We start from the raw sequence: 14597 nt of genomic DNA on the forward strand, positions 1-14597 counted from the left end.
TTCCCAGAGAAGTCAGGAGGTGTTCCATGTGGAAATGGAAAGAATTCTTTATTGATAAAGAAATTCTTGAAAGTGGGCACCTAGAATCTAAGCAGAGGGAAGGAAGTGGGGTCTGGGCATGACTGGTAGGGAAAAACTAGAGAGGTCCAAGAATGGGAGGTGTTTCTCCCCTTTCCTGATCCGTTTTTATCTCCCCCACCACCCCCTTCCCACCAGCCTTCTCCTTCTCTCCTTCCTAAAGTGATGCTTGTTTAAATTCACTTCGATGGATGAGCTTCTTCAGTTCTTGCAGAACCACCAACTAACTTGCATCTAGGTTAGAATGAGGCCTATTTGGGAAATGACATGGTCAGCTCACGGTTCAGCTTTAATAGAGGTGCTCCTGAATTTGATCCTCAAAGCCACTGTGTCCTACAAGTGAGGCAAGAAGAATCAACTCCCACAGGCTAAGGGACATAAGCACCAAGGGCTTCCAGGTGTGAGCCTAAAATATGAAGTGTGTGAGTGGAGTCCAGGTCCGCTTGGGGTACCCACCTCCAGTCTATGCTGACAGATAACTTCTATATATATGAGGACACCTCCATTCAGCTCACCGAAGAGAGTCCTACTGATTTGATGGGGCTGATGTTAATCACAGGAAACACTTTAAAAACCATAACCCACCACCCACTTTAAGTGGGATTATCAATCAATGTAGTCATTCCTTGGCTTTCTAGACCATCTTTCAATATATTCACTAACGGTCCCCTACCATCGCATGCATTTCCTTTAAATGAGGACCCACATATGAGCTAGGATGCATCCCACACATGATGTGAGAAAGGTCACTACTTTCAAGGGGCTTAAAACCCAACTGGGAATATAAAACATATCTGTGCATATGCATGTGTGAGTATACAGCATATGCTATGTGGAAAAAAGTTAATTATTTATGTTAACTTTTTAATTAATTTTCATGTGATGACACAGCTTCCCAGCAAATTCATTTGAACATCTGTTTCCTCGAGTAACTTACAAAAAATCAACAAATTTTTTTCTTAACATTATTATATCCGCCCAATATTTAGATAAAAATTTTTACAAGTCTCCAAAAATGTGATGGCAAGAATTGTGTCACTTGGGTTATCTTCCAACTGAAGGTCGATGCTTGACAAACATCCATGGATTTTCATGGAGATGTTGAGCCAAAACAAATAGGAAATCTTAGAGCAAATGCATATATCTCTATGGGCTGCTGTAGCTCTGCTAATTTTCTAGTTTTGAGACTCAACACTCCTTTAGTAATTAATAACTTTGTGACTCGAGGCAAGTCTTCATGGGACTCCGGCATATCGGGTTTTTCACTCATTAAATGGGGATATTTTCCTCCTTACCTTACAGGAGTGTTCTAAGAATCAACTAGGAGAAGTGGAAATTATAGGGCTCCTGGGTGGCTCAATCAGTTAAGCATCTGCCTTTGGCTCAGGTCATGATCTCAAGGTCCTGGGATGGAGCCCTACATGGGGTTCCCTGCTCAGTGGAGAGTCTGCTTTTCCCTCTGCCCCTCCTTACCACTTGTGCTTACTCTCTCTCAAATTAATAAAATCTTTAAAAAGAAGAGAATTCTATTAATGTTGGTAACTATACAAGAGGTGGTGGAGACTATCTTTTACCCAGAGAGAAACAAAGCATAAAATATTCCACAGATTCAGATTCATAGGCCTGCTATGATTTTTCAACAACTATTATTTTATAATTTTATAGGTAAAACCAGAAAACATTTGGGGCATTTGGGCGGCTCAGTTGGTTAAGGATCTGCCTTTGGCACAGGTCTTCATCCCAGGGTCCTGAGATTGGGCTCTTCATCTGGCTGCCTACTCAGTGGGGAACCTGCTCGTCCTCTCTATTTTTCTCTCTCTCTCTCTCTCTCAAATATGCAAATAAATACAATCTTATCTAAACAAAACACATACACAGTGCAATCAAGGAATCATGGTATCTTCATCTCTGATATGGGTGCACTGTAGTGAATAAGAGATGACCCTAATGGTTGATGGCTATTTTTGATTGGTCACATAAGTAAAAAATATTTTTTTATTCAGATTTTACCTTTAAATGTTGTAGCAAAGATAATTAATGTCTATCAAACTCTGAATGAAGATTTCTCAACCTCTGCAATTAGGATCTGGGTAATTCTTTGTTGGCAGGTGCATTTGTTTCCCTGTGCATTGTAGGATGAGACGTTGAGCAGCATCCCCAATCTCTGCCTCCCATCTGCCAGTGCCATCCTCCACCAAGTATGACAACCCCAAATGCCTCTAGATGTTGTCAGATGTCCCCAGCAAGGGGGTGGAGGTGGGGTGGGGAGTGGGAATGGGAAGGGGCAGAGTTACCTCCAGTTAAGAACTACTGCTTTAAATAATATGAACCAACACATTCATGCAGTATTTCACAAGGTTCTTTGGGAAAGGTTATATGTTAAACTCCCCATAACAACTAAGGTTTTGAGAAAGTAAGTGGCTTGCCCGAGATCACACAGCTGGGTGCCAGGACTCTGACTCAGTTCTCTGGTGTCCCAATTTCATGCCAACTCCACCTCTCACCCTGCCCCATGTATTATGTACTATCAGGTAGGGACTTGGAAGGGCCACCGTGTCTGAACCAAGAATCCACTTCCTAGTTCCTCACAGACCCAGGAAGGGACTTCTGGAAAAGAAAAACATGCCAGACCCTCTTCCTGTCTCTTACTCACGCTTCCATGATCAACGAGATGAGGAAGAGTCTTATACTACTGGGAAATTAGGTTCAACTTTAGGGTGTTAAAGGTCACTGTTTCCAGCTGGCCTGGCAGTTGCCCCTCTTTTGGATTGGATTGCCCTTAGGATGCCCTTTCTTTTCTTGGTTTTTATCACCATATATGATAAGCACTAACAATGGGGCTTTCGGGGACCAGGGTGGCTTAGTCGGCTAAACAACTGACTCTTGTTTTCAGCTCAGGTCGTGATCTCAGGGTCATGAGATGGAGCCTCACATTGGGCCTCCCACTAGGCATGGAGCCTGCTTGGGATTCTCTCCTTCTCCCTTTACCCATCCCCTGCCACTTGCATGTTCAATGTTCACTCTATCTTTCTTAAAAAAAAAAAAAAAAAAGGAAGAAAGAAAGAAAAAGAGAAAGAGAAAGAGAGAAAGAACAAACACATGAGCGGTTTTGTTCCCTATAGGATCCTTGAATCTATTTTTCCACTAGGTCAAAGCTAGGTGAATGAGTGAAAAGCCTGTTTCCAGTTTGCCTGGGACTTTCCTAATCTTAGCACTGAAAGTCCCCAATCCAAGGAACCTCTTAGTCCAGACGTGGAATCATATCCTCCCCATAACTGACTGGTGTTTTCAGGAACCTGGAGAAGTTCAGAGGTGAAAATAGAGTTCTCAAGTTAGCATAGGACAATAGATTTCCTGATATTACCCCAGAAAGAAAAATCTAGGAAGGGACAATCATTTATTTTTAATAAAGTTACTTAAATGAAGAGAACAAGGGAGAGAGAAAGTAAGAGAGAAAGAGCAGAAGACCGCAGTGAGCTTTCCACTGCAAACATGAGATGATTCAGGAGACAAAGTCGGAGTTGATGACACATTGGCACACAGTATGTCAATATGACTTGTATGAATACATGAGAGATTTCTTTAACACGATTCTAATGTAAGATTTAGAAGTACCCATCCATTTATCCTCACAAAACCCCATAATATCCAAATAGTAAGTACCGATAGCTCCATTTTATAAATAAAATAAATAAAATAAAATAAAATAAAATAAAATAAAATAAAATAAAATAAAATAAAATAGGGATCCCTGGGTGGCGCAGCGGTTTGGCGCCTGCCTTTGGCCCAGGGCGCGATCCTGGAGACCCGGGATCGAGTCCCACGTCGGGCTCCCGGTGCATGGAGCCTGCTTCTCCCTCTGCCTGTGTCTCTGCCTCTCTCTCTCTCTCTGTGTGTGTGATTACCACAAATAAAAAAATAAATAAAAAATAAATAAAATAAAATAAAATAAAATAAAATAAAATAAAATAAAATAAAATAAAATAAAATCAAGGTTCATGAGAATAAGCCCCATGAGGGATGCAGAGCCATTTAATGGCATAACTGGAATTTGAACCCAGATCTGTGTGATTCTAATCTGTCTTCTCCCTCCTTGCTCCTCTTTCTTTCTTCACAGTTGACACCCAGAAATTTCCATCATATGAAAGCAATAGGCAGTTAGTAGTACTCCCTGAATTCCTCTGAGGAAAAAAACAATTCATTATTAGGTTTTCTGCTTAATTCAACTCACATTCAATTAATGTTTGAGGGTCTCCAGTGGACTTGAAACTGCACAGTATTCTTAATAATGTGGAGTTTTCATATTTCAATTTTCCCTGGTATAAAAAAAAAATGAAAGTTTTTTTTTCTTCCTTGCTTTTGAGAGACTCTCATTGCCTCAGCTCACATCAAAGTGCATTCAAGGGCAAAAGGGCTTCTTTCCTGTTATCTAAAATACTTATAGTATTTTATGGTGGGGCTATCCACAAACTCTTAATCCTTCCAGCTCTAATACTTTCAGATGGACGTTTGACATGCTTCAAGCACATCTGCTAAATGTCCTACTGCATTCAGGCACTACAACTTCTGTCTTCAGAAAGCTAGAATCTAATAAGGACAGAGGGGATGTTGAGGACTTTAATGTGGGCTGTAATTTCCTGTTTGTTGGCCATTTCAGTATAGCTGACCCTTGACCAATGTGGGGTTAGGGATGTCAACCCCCTCCCTGCAGTCAAAAATCCACTTGAAACTTTTGACTTCCCCAAAACTTAACTACACATAGCTGACTGTTGACTGGAAGCCTAATGGTAACATAAACAGTCCATTGACACAGATTTTGTATGTTCTATGTATTATATACTAGTTTTTTTGTTGTTATTATTCATTTGAGAGAGAGAGAGAGAGAGAGAGAGAGAGAGCAAGCGCATGAGCAGGGGGAAGGGCAGAGGGAGAGGGAAAAGCAGGATCCCCACTGAGCAGGGAGCCCAACGTGGGGCTCGATCTCAAGACCCTGGGATCATGACCTGAGCCGAAGGCAGACGTTTAACTGACTGAGCCACGCAGGTGCCCTTATATACTATATTCTTACAATAAATCTAGAGAAAAGGAGATGTTACTATGAAAATCATAAGGAAGTGTAAGGAAGAAAAAATACATTTACAGTCCTGTAAAATCTGCACAGAAGTGGGCCCATGCAGTTCAAACTCATGTCGTTCAAGGGTCAACTGTATTTCAAATTTCCGAGACCCTTTGAAGCACAAAGGAAGCAATGGCGCTGGATTCTAATTTCTATGATTTGCAACGCTGAATTTCTTTCATCCTTTTCTTTATATATTACTTCATTCAAAATGGGGTTGGGAAGAGGACAGAATGATGAGTAAGGTACCATCCTTATTCTAATGAAGCAGACAATCCGATGAGGTAAATAAGCAGAAATACAGACAGAGGACGGAGGGGTGTAACAGGGGTCAGTGTAGCTTGCAGTGGAAGCACACAGGAAGAACCAAGCCAGGTAAGGAGAATCAGAGGAGGTATTCTGTAGCGCTGACACCCATGAAAACTAACGTACAGCCAGAGGATAAAGGAGAATTGCCAGGGTGGGGGGCACTAGAGGTGGGGCATTGATCAGGTTGGAGGAGCCCCACACGTTAAGTTATAGAGTCAAGGAAAACTAAGCCATTTGTTGGAAGCAGCAGAAACATACTCTGAGAATAAAGTATATATTTATTTTTTAAAAGATTTATTTATTTTATATAGAAAGAGCAGGGAGGGGCAAAGGGAGAGGGAGAGAGAACCCAAGCAGACTCCACACTAAGTGCAGAGCCTGATGTCAGGCCCAAGCTCATGACCCTGAGATCACAACCTCAGCTGAAACCAAGAGTCACACGCTTAACTGACTGTGCCCCCCAGGAGCCCCAAGAATAAAGTTTGTTTGCTTGTTTGTTTGTTTGTTTATTTATTTATTTATTTATTTATTTGTTTGTTATTTTTTTAAGTACATTTTTTTAAAAAAGTGACAAGGGCTGAGGCCGAAGGTCCATGCAGGACTAGAATGAGAAAGATTTGTTTTCCGTGTTAAAGGGGATTTGTCACTGAGCAGTGCAGGTAAGTGCTGGCCTTGAGAAGTATCTCACAGGCTTCGCTGTGAAAGGTGGCTAGGTGAGAAGCAGCCTCAGAGCATCCAGGTTGGAGGAGAGGCAAAAAATTCCTGTGGACCAGGACAATGTCAGCAGAATGGAGGGAAGGAGGCAGATAGGAAAGGATTCCCTTTGAGGGAAAAAGCCATTTGGGGGGTGGTGGTGGTGGTGGTGGTATTTTTTTAATTTTTTAATTTTTTGACAAAGAAGCTGAAACCAATGGAGAAAATGTAACCTGTTACATCTGGCTGTGGCAGGAGCTGTTCTATACAGAACTGCAGTACCGGCCAGAGGCTCAGGAGACAGGCAGTGATTCGATCTCAGCTTGGCCACTGACAAGATGTGTGACCTTGGATGCATTGACTGCAACTCTGTGTGCCTCAGTTTCCTCATGTGTGAAGTTAGGATAATAATGTTAACTGTCTCGGGATCCCTGGGTGGTGCAGCGGTTTGGCGCCTGCCTTTGGCCCAGGGCGCGATCCTGGAGACTCGGGATCGAATCCCACGTCAGGCTCCCGGTGCATGGAGCCTGCTTCTCCCTCTGCCTGTGTCTCTGCCTCTCTCTCTCCCTCACTGTGTGCCTATCATAAATAAATAAAATAAAATTAAAAAAAAAAACTGAGCCTTTCTTTGAAAGGCTGTCTCCTAGTGTTGTTTCCAGGATTCAATGCGATGCTCTATCAAGTGCTTATACCAGCACCTGGCACATACTAAGTACTCAACAAATAATCACTATTACTATCATCATATCTTGTCCTACTCTTACCTACAGTAACCACTCAGTAAATAATCACTATTATCCTCATCCCCTCTTTTCCTTCTCTTACCCTAACTTGCCTACCCATGTGAGGAATGGGAGTGTGGGTGGTGGTTGTCCATTTCCATTCTGTAGTTAAAGTGACCAGGGAGAGAGACTGGCTGGATTCCCTAATTTCTTAGAATTGGGCAACTGCTCTACAGAACTAAGAGCTGGGCTATTCTGATTTCAGCCTGTGCTCCTTCCAACCCTCTGATCCCCCCTCTCCTGATGGGAAGTGTGGAAGCGCCAACTTCTCCACCCCAGCATGGGGCTTCCCTTGGGATTTTTGAGAAGTCTTTGCCTATGTACAGACAGAGCCAAAACTTAGTGTTGCCCCATTACAGTTTGCCTGGGCAAGACCAGGGACACATCTCATTCTGTTTGAAGTAGGTTTTAGTTTTGACTAAAGACAGAGTGAAGATAGTACCCAGGAGGATGCAAGCAGTGTTATGTCATCAAGGAGATGCATGAATCATTTTTCGAGGGTATGCCCTGGGATACCATGAAATCATGCAGCAGTAAGGTGGGCACATAGAGGTAGGGCTTTTCCTCTTCATGTCTCCAGGTTCTCAAGGCACGACAAGGATTCTTTCAAGGTCCCCCCTGCATTACGGCACTCTCCGTATAGGAGACTGGATTAGAGCATGTCTGCCCCGGGAATACGCTAGTAGACCACGTCATTCAATGACCTTCTTCTACTTTCAGATGTGGAACCCAAGACCCAAAGAAAGGAACGCACTTACTCAAGACCTCATTGCAATTTCACGGCAATCAAAAACTTCCTCACGTAATAAAAACAATTAATTTCACCTGCTATGTTCCAGCTTCCCACAGCAGCTCATCCAATTCTCAAGGTGTATTTTCTTTCCTATCTGGCTATACAAATAGGCATTTTTTTTTTCTTTTCCTCATCTGGTGGTAAATCCCTGGTGGATGAGATTCACTTTTTCATCCCTGCACTATACACAGCTCCAAACACAAAACTTTGCACCTGGCTGGCTCTTCAATAATTAATTTGTGATGAATAATGAGTAAGAGGTGTATCAATTAGAATGCTGGCTCTGAGGCCACATAAAGTCCCCATCAGAAGGGAGTACACCCGAAACTATGCCTCCCAAACAGAATCAAGAGCATCATGCTAATCACTTGATTCACATGATTGCATTCACACTTTTAGGGATTTTAGGAAGTCTCTCAAGTTTTAAGGTTGTTTAACCAAGTTACACAAAGGAATTGGGCAGATAAAGGGGGAAATGTTGGCTTTCTTACTGGAAGAGCTGTTTGAGATCATGCAGTGGTGTCTTCCAGAATTAGTCAGAGCTGCCCACCTGGTCATAGCAGCCCTGGGCATCCCCAGGCCTCTTGGGCACGTCTGAGGCCTTTTGCTGCCTAGTTCAACACAATGGCAGAGGGTAAACCAGAGCACATGTTCTCAGAGGACAGAAAGATCCCAGAGAAAATGGGGATGTTGCTGAGCTATGAATTCCTCATTCCTTGTCCCAGTCAGGTAACTAATGGGTGGAGGGAACCTACAAGTGTTTGCTTATGGGCGCCCCTCCACGTGCAAACATGCAATCTTCCTGGACACCATTTCCAAACATCATAGGAAATAGGTGCAATTAAGATGCTCTTTTTTTTTAAAAATGAGGAAATGGGCTCTCAGTAGGTAAAGGACTTTTTCTCAGTTACGTAGGTTGTAAACAGCCCTGTGCAGGTTTGAAACTGGGACTGTGGGTCGGTCCTAAGGGTCTAAACAACATGCTGTATTATATTACATCACTCCCTCCTTTGCTAAGGTAGCCATTCCAATTCTCTGTGTCAGTTAAAAGAAAATTCTTTAAAAGGATGCTGATTTATTAACTCACTGCCTTTATCCGTAGGGTCATTTTGCTGGCATTTGAATGGAGATTGATGAGGGCAGAGTACTTGGCAGGGCTCTGCGGTTTGAAGTGCAGGAGGGCTTTTTCTTTGTATCTGAGGAGGGATAGAGAATGTAAATTGTAAGAGCAAGTAGATTGGTTGACAAAGCTTCCCTGGAGAGGGTGTACCCTCGTGATGTGTCTCTAATCCGGATCATCTGGGCAAAATCTCCCCTGCTCCAAGTCTTCCCCCACTTGCCACTGACACCCCTTAAAAGAAAAATTGGCAATTTGTGCAGAAAGAAGACGTAGATAGCAATGTTCTTTATGATCACTTAGGAGTCAGGAATTCTAACCAAATGGATCTGATGTTTTCTAGACTTTTCTGAAAATACCCTCTGCCCATAGAGGGAAGGAACATAAGAATCTCAGTTCTCTGTTCATGGCAACCAGTGTTACATCTGACGGGATAGAACATGGAACAACGTTACCTGGGAGAGGCTGAGCATATGGCACCTCCATCCAAAAACTCGTGGGACCCTAGGAAATTCATTTCACATTTCAGAACCTCTTCTCCTCCCTGATAAACCCAGTTGATTTCTCCCTCAGCCAGTCATGTTGGAAACCATGTTTACAAGATAGTAGGTTAAGCTCTGGAACAGAGTAGCTTTAAAAGCATGGACCTTGCAGGCAGGTTGACTTGGTTTTAAATCCTAGCCATATCGTTGGTTTGACCTTGAGTGGTCACTGAGCTTCTTGGAACCTCAAATTTGCAACGTGGAAAACATGTTAATAATGCTTTGCCCTCTTGCTTCTTCTGGGGCTGCATTAAAAACATTGTCAATGAAGTACTTTGCCCAGTGCTTGACATGTAATAAATGCTTGCTAAATGGTGGGCTGATTTCATTATTATGGTAATATTAGACACTATTATTATCATCTGGTCCCTAGTAAATATGCATTTATGGAGCAATGTAAACACAGAGACTTTATGGGAAAGAACCTCATAAAACTCATTCTAAAAAGCATTTTAGAGCTATTGAAGAGGACACCTCCCATCAAAGCCTACGTTAATCCTCCAATGAGGAGGACCCAGGAAAGAAATTGATTTCAGCCTTTCAGCCAGCAAATAACTATTTCCTCTTGAAAAGTAGTGTTTGAACCTTGTAACTGATTGCATTCCCCTCTTTGTTTTCAATGCTAGGAAGCTCATATTCAAAGGAGGACAATAAATTAACACTTATGTAAATACCCTTTTATCCAAGGGTTCATTATACTGATGAGAACACTCTGGCCCAAAATGATTTATTTTATGTATTTGACACAATTGCTCCCCCCCCCCACCCCCCAACTTGGAACCTTTTTGTTCCTTAACAAACTGCTCTTCTGAAAATTCTCTCCCTTTTTTCTCTTCTGGCTTTTTGTATTCTGATGCCTCGAATAGTCCACATTTTTTAATGTGCTTTATCTGCATCATATTTAACTCTCCCAGAAATGCTCTGAAACATGCTATTACTTCACAGAGAAGGAAACTGAGGCTTGTGGGATTTGCATCTATCCAATACCCTAGCCTGCCACCCACCTCCCTCACTACATTTTCCCTCTGAGTGATAGGGTCTTTGTGTGGCTTGCATAATAGTCAGTACCACACAGTACCAAATTTCCCATACAGCTCTGAACTACCTCTTGAACACTAAAGCATTATTTCCAAATGACTACTAGGTAGCCCACAGACACTCTAAATACAATAGGTTGAGAACCAAATATGTGTCCCTCAGCTGGAAACCATTCCTTTTCCTGTAGACTCATTCTTGTGTAACAGAATTAAATAATTAATAAAAAATTGTGAGCTTCCACCATTTTCCTGGCACCAAGCTGGGTGTTTTAAATGCATTACCTCATTTAAATTTTACGATAATTTCATAAGGTGAATTTCCCATTTTTTATAGCTGAGAAGTATGTCATTTTCTCAAGGCTACTCATCAAGTACCAGTTGTAGCCAGCCTGATTCTTTAGAGAAGATATTGAAACAATCATGTGGGCTGGAAAATCTCATCTTCTCTAGTCATCCTTCTTCCACCCTGATAGCATCCAGTTAGTCATCCAGGCCTATAATTCATAAACCAATGGTTCTCAAACCTGGCTACACATTGGAATTATCTGAGGAGCTTTACAAACTATTTATATGCCCTGCTCCATCCCCAGAAATTCTGATTCAACTGGCTTGAGCTATAGAGTATCAATTTTAAGTAACAGAACTGCTTAAAGCTCCCCAGGTGATTTCAAGGACAGCCAAGTGTGAGAAACTAACTGTAACACTCTAAGTATTGTACCTACATCATGACCCATCATCCCCACTTCACCTGGCACACCACACTGACCACTTCGTCTCTTCCTGATGTTGGAAGGTCCCCTATCTCAGCATCCTGTCTTCCTTTCTTTATCTCCTGCCATCATCAGGAGATGGCTCCTGATGTCTCCTGACTCTGACTCCATAATGAGAGTCAGAGTCATCTCAACAAAGCACAGATAGGAACAGGCCACTTCACAGACAAAATCTGGCCATGGCTTCCTATTGCTTTTAGGGCAAAGTCCCAGATCTACCTTTTTCCCCTCTATTAAACTCTTCCCTCTGAGTAGGTCCACATAGGCCATGCTCTATCCTTTGCTCCTGCTGCAGCCCTGGGTCGAATGCAAAGTTTTCCCCTACATGTAGGGTCAAGTTTAGATGTCATCTCTCTGAAGCCTTCTTTGTCTGATTCCATCCTGATGAAATAAATTGCTCCTTCCTCTGTGCTCCTAAATCACAAAGCTATTAAGATACTTATATTTTCATTTTAACGTCAGCTTTGCTAGATTGTGGGCTCATCGAGGGCAGGGAATGCTCCATTCATTTTTCTCCCTTGTGTATATATCCCATACTATAATAGAATTGTTATGAGAGTTAAATCATAATAGTTCCTGAAAAAAATAAACAAATGTATTAACAGTTCTTTTTTTATAAATTTATTTTTTATTGGTGTTCAATTTGCCAACATATAGAATAACACCCAGTGCTCAACCCATCAAGTGCCCGCCTCAGTGCCCATCACCGAGTCACCCCCACCCCCCACCCACCTCCCCCTCCACCACCCCTAGCTCATTTCCCAGAGTTCTTTTTAAATGTGACTTCTTTTGATTTCTTTAATTCACGTAGAATAGTTCCATTCTTATGGAGATTTCTAAAACTGTATCCCATGGTTGGCAACCAGAGAGAAAAAAAGCTGGCTCATGGCTTTCTATACAAATCATTCTAGTGATCTTGAGAAGACATAAGTTAGCCTTTGACACTTCAGCTTTCTAATCTGTACAATGGAAATAATATTTACTTCAGAAGATTGTCAGGAGGATTTCTGCGAGATAATGGATATGTTTAACTTAGTGCCTGTCTTGCATGCAGTAAGTACTCAACAGAGTTTTCTCTCCTCCTCCATGAAGCCTTACTTGCCTATACCAAACCTCACTGATACCTCCCTTCACATTGTGTTTATTACTTAACAAATATTAATTGAGATTCCAATATGTAGCATATGCTTCTTGAACATGTAGCAGTGGAAAAACCAGCACAAAGCCCCACCCTTAAAAGGCTTACTTTCTACTGTGGGGTGGGGGGAGAGAACAAATAAGACATACAGAATATAAGACGGTGGTAAGTGTTAAGGAGAAGAATAAAATAAGGGAGGCAGAAAGAAAATGCTTAGGTGCAATTTTAAGTACACAGCTGGATCCTGAGAAAGTAACATTCAGATGAAGAACTGAAGGAGAGGGGAATCCAGCTGTGTAGATAGCTATGGGACAGAATCCCAGGGAGGGAAAGTGGCAAAAAGGCTGGTGGGGTTGGAGCAGAGTGTGTGGGGAGTGAGTGGGACGGATAGGTGAGGGACTCAGAAAAGAAACGTGAGACCAGATAGAGTCAGACCCTGTCAATTGTTTTGAAAACTTTGGCAGAGAACTGACAGGTTTACCAGGACCACATTGGCCACCAAGTTGAGACCAGGCTTATTGGGCAAACGCGAAGGAAGGAAGATCACCAGTAATCTGAGTGCAAGAAGATGCAGGCTAATATCATGTGGATGGCAAACACTAGCTGGATCCAGGATGTATTAGGAAGGCAACTCAAACCATATATCTTGTCCAAGTGGGTGTGGAGAATGAGAGAAGGAGAAGGTTTTATTTGTTGCCGTTGTCTGGAAAAGATGGAGCTGCCGGGAACTGAGATTGGGGAATCCACCATAGGAGTTGGATTGATGGGAAAAGATAGATTTTGATTTTGCAAATAATAAGTTTGAGACTTCCAAAGAGAGATATCAAGTACTCTGTTGTACATACCAATCTGAAGTTCAGAGAAGGTGTTCAGGGCAAAAAGAGCTGTTAATGTGTCAATGGTATCTGAAGCCATGATGAGGAATGGCATCATCCAGGGATTAAATGTAGACAGAGAAAAGGGATGGCCCAGGGACTGAGTTCTGGCATAGTACACTATCAAGACATCAGGTTAATGGGCAAAACTCAGGTAAGAGACTGAGAAAGACCTGGTGGTGAGGAGCCAGCAAAACCAAGAGAGTGTATATGATGTCTTGGAAGCCGAGTGAAGAAAGTGTTTCACTAGAGGTGATGAAGAAGTGAATACATTGAATATGTTGAATGTTGACTGACTATGTTGACAGGTAAACCAAAATGAGGACTGAGAATTGACTATGGTTTTAGTCAGGTGGGTGTCAGTGGAGAGGTGAAAGAGAAAGCTTGATTGGATGTGATGGAGGGAAAATGGATAGAGAGCCTACTCAGCAGCTGTGGGGCATTATACAAGTTACAGAACCTCAAGTCCTACATCCTTCCCTCTGTTCATCCATCCCTCCTTCCTCATTTCCCTCCTTCTCTGATTTCTGAAGTGGGATAGGAATATCTATTTAATGAGGATTTTATAAAGCCATATGTGTCAAGGATGGTGATGTGTGGCATGTCCTCAATGAAATGTAGTCCCTTGGGACACCTGGGTGGCTCAGCTGTTGAGCATCTGCCTTTGGCCCAGGGCGTGATCCTGGAGTCCCGGGATCGAGTCCCACATCAGCCTCCCTGTGGTAGTCTGCTTCTCTCTCTGCCTATGTCTCTACCTCTCTTTCTGTGTCTCTCATGAATGAATGAATGAATGAATAAATAAATGAATAAATAAATAAATAAATAATAAATAAATAAATAAATAAATAAATAAATAAATAAATAAAAATCTTTAAAAAAAGTAGTCCCTTTCTGCTCTTTCAGGATCCTATGTCTTGTGCCCTCAGTGCCTGGGAGAAGGATACGCACAAATAAGGATACTTAATACCCTTAAGTATCCATTGATCCCCAATTCTCCTTCTGGCCCAGGTAGGTGACTCGTTATTTGTTTGGAGCAAACAGCAAAACGCATTCTCATCTAAGGTGAGGATGGAATGTTGGAGGCCACCACCAGCTTTTCAGGAAAGAAAGCTTTTGGCCTAGAACTCCATGAAGCTCTTGATTGTAAATAAAAATTGCAATGGTTTATGCTTGGAAGTAGGGATAGGAGGTCTGAAGATAAGTGCATTTTGTCCAGGGCAGCCTCCTACGGAAATGATTTCCGGAGCAGAGCGCCAAAGTGCTTTCGTAAATGACTCTGGCTCACCCCTTTCCCTATCTCCTGCCTTGTATATGCAACATTAATAAAAATAAACATTTGCAGGAGAC

This window comes from Vulpes lagopus, chromosome 7, assembly GCF_018345385.1.
Source record: "Vulpes lagopus strain Blue_001 chromosome 7, ASM1834538v1, whole genome shotgun sequence".
NCBI lineage: Eukaryota > Metazoa > Chordata > Mammalia > Carnivora > Canidae > Vulpes > Vulpes lagopus.